At 46.2% G+C, this 3,282-nt stretch overlaps 1 protein-coding gene across 1 annotated transcript in view; it reads left to right on the forward strand.

Moving 5' to 3' along the window:
- Nucleotides 1-3,282, forward strand: part of Bad (BCL2 associated agonist of cell death) — a 12,103-nt gene that overhangs the window by 1,143 nt on the left and 7,678 nt on the right. The window lies entirely within an intron of this gene.

Here is a 3,282-nt window from a genome sequence, read left to right on the forward strand (position 1 = left end):
TTTTTTTTTTTTTTTTTTTTTTGAGAAGGGTCTGTTGCTATGTAGTTCAGGTTGGCCTTGAACTCATTGTGTAGCCTAGGCTGTCCTCAAATGCCTAGTTGTTCTCTGTCCTTTTGTGGTGCCCATATTGGGGCTGTCCTTGCAGGCAGATGACCATAAGTGCTAGATACCCCTCCCAAGCAGTGGGCCAGTGTGAGGCTGGTGAGCACAGGTGCCAAGATGAAAGAGTGGACACTTTGGCCATTCTTCCCTAGTCTCCACCTTCTCAGGCCTAGCCTAAGCCTCGGTGCCTAGATCAACCATAGAGATCATCTAAAAGCAAAATTAGGTCATGTCACTGGCCCAAGGAAGCATAAATGACCCCCTCTCATTTTGGGGAGTGAGAATGCTTACCAGGTTGGTTTCCTGTTTCTGTCTTGGATGTACACGTTAACATCCAGATTTGGCATTCATTGTTATTTTCTGCTCTCCATCTGTTCTCCACCTCCCTCCACCTGTTCCCCATCCTAGCTGCTTTCTGTACCTACCTGGCAGTGCCTCCCTATCCTTAGCACTTACTTCTTTTCCTAGAAAGTGTTGAATATGTGCACATTTAACTGCTTAGGTGACATCAGGAACAAAAAGACAAAATTTTGAGGGCTCGGGATTTAGCTCAGTGGTTCTGCTGCCTGCCTTGAAAGCACAAGGACCCAAGTTCAATGCCCGGTACCAAAAAAAAAAAAAGAGACAGAGACAGAATCTTTGCTCTGTGGAGATTACATGCTCTAGCGAGATAAGGAGAGAAAGGCCTTAAACACAAAAGGAAATTACAACCAGGTGCGGTGGAGCATGAGTGTGCCTGTGATCCTAGCACTCAGGAGGCTGAGGCAGGAGGATGACTGAGAGTTCAAGGCTGGCCTGAACTACATAGTGAGACCCTGTCTAAAAAAATAAATTACAGAAAGTGTTAGATGATACAGAATGTGTTAGATCTGGTGGGGTGACTGTAACTGAGGTGATCAGGGTGGGCCTTGGTAAGAAGCAACCCTGGAGCCAAGGGAAGAAGGGGCCAAGGGCTGAGCCACTCTGATGCACGTGGGAGGAGAGCTCTAGGCAAGGGAAGGCCTGGAGCACAAGACTGCTCCAGGCTCCCCTGGCTCAAGAGATAAAGAAGGTAATTAGAACTCTCTCCAGCCTGCACAAGGCTTCAGAGGACATTGTATACCTTTGACTTTGAACCCAGGAAATCTTTTTTCTCCTTGGTCCTAGGGATTAAGCCCGGGTCCTTACACATGCTAGGCAACCACTCTAACACTGAGCTATGCCCCAGCCCTTGGATTTATTTTAGGGTAAAGCTGGCAGGATTTGCTGATAGACTGGATGTGGGGTGCAAGGGAAACAGAAGTATGAAGGATGGTACCCAGGAATTTGGCCCAAGTACCTGAACAGAGAGGGGTAAGGAAAAAATCAGAGGCCCGCTTGAAATACATGGGTCTAGAGGTGCCTCTTAGGCCACCAATTCCCAGGTGGGTGGAGGAGGACTGGCAGAGAATTGGCCAAAGCCTTGTTTGTCTCAGCCCATCCAGGGCCAGGGCCAGAGGGTGAGAGTGCAAGGAGGAATGTTGGGTGTGGGGTTCGATGGCCTAGCCTTGGAGAGGAGAGCAGCCCCAGGGCAGGGGAGTCAGGTGCCAAGAGAATGATCAGACAGGAAGGAGTGGTGCTTGGTTGGCTGGGTGGGAAGCTAGAGTGGGAGTGTTTGACAGTGATAAGGTCTAGAGTATGCCCATGGGAATGAGTCTGAGACGGTGGGACGTGGTCATACAGGCAGGAGGGGAAGTTACGGAAGGCAGAAGGCCCACTCAGGTCCCTGCACTGACAGACAGCAGTAGTGGTGACGAACAGGGCAGAGAATAGAACCAATGCTGCACACAAATTAGGGGCATGACTTGGGGGCAGAGGAGACTAAAGCTTATGCTAGGTGTGCAAGAGGCTGCTATAAACCAGAGGTGGGAGGAGGGAGAGAGAACATCTGCTATAGCAAGGAACTGTTGTTCAGCTGTAAAATCACAAGAAGGCTGCAGGGAGAAAATAACCACTATTGGTAGGCACAGCTCAGGATTGCTGTTTTAAAATGTTTATATTTTGCTGCCTATAATCCCAGCACTGGGGAGGCTGAGGCAGGAGGATTGAATTCAGGGCCAGCCTGGGCTACATAGCTTTTTGTTTTGTTTTGTTTCGATTTCGTACCCAGGATTGAACTTGGGACCTTGCGCTTTTGAGGCAGGCAGCGGAACCTCTAAGCTAAATCTCCAGTCCTAACCTGGGCTACATAGTGAGTTCAAGGCCAACTTGAACTACATAGCAAGACCCTGTCTCAAAAAACCAGCAAAAACAAAATATTTTAATTTTTTGGTGGTGTTGTTAGAGTTGGAACCCAGGGCTCACGTATATGGCTATACTGCTGAGCTGCAGCTCCTGCTGTACCAGAGATCAAACTCAGGACCAGGCACAGTGCTACTGAGCTAAATCCCCCACCCAAGGATTTCTTAAGTGTTTTCAGGGTCTTAAAAGCCAGTGATTTCCTATAAAATATCTGCAAGTAAAACATTCCTTGTTTAATGGCCAAGTGAAGTTCCTGGGACTAGATCATTAAATGAATTGGTTGCTAAATGTAGAATTTTATACAGTATGTACATTACAATATTCAGAACCAAAAAATGGTCAAAGGAAACTCCAACTTAATGACTTTGCTTTTGTTTGATAACTTTATGTGTAATATTGTAATGTATAACAGAATATAAAACTACATTACTGTACAGTACAAACAGCAAAGATTACAGAACCCTATAAACAAGGTGTACCATACTCCTCCCACCAAAAAAAAAGATGTTGAAAAGCAGGGTGTGGTGGCAAATACCTATAATCCCAACCTTGGTAGGCTGAGGCAGGAGAATTGGGAGTTTGAGGCCAGATTAGGCTATATAGTGAGTTCAAGCCATCCTGAACTACACAGTTGAACCCTGTCTCTAAATAAATAAATCAGTAAATAGGGCTGGGGATGTAGCTCAGCAGCACTGTGCCTGCTTTGCAAGCACAAGGTCATCAGATACCAAAAAACAAAACAAGGGCTGGGGATTTAGCTCAGTGGTTAGGCTGCCTGCCTTGCAAGTGCAAGGACCTGAGTTGGATCCCTGGTACCAAAAACAGACAAACAAACAAACAAATAACACTGGGGCTCTATAAACAAGATGTGTAGAACCATACAAAAAAAAAAAAAAAAAAAAAAAAAAGAAAAACCCAAAA

This window comes from Fukomys damarensis, unplaced genomic scaffold (assembly GCF_012274545.1).
Source record: "Fukomys damarensis isolate Sample0158 unplaced genomic scaffold, DMR_v1.0_HiC HiC_scaffold_27, whole genome shotgun sequence".
Lineage (NCBI taxonomy): Eukaryota > Metazoa > Chordata > Mammalia > Rodentia > Bathyergidae > Fukomys > Fukomys damarensis.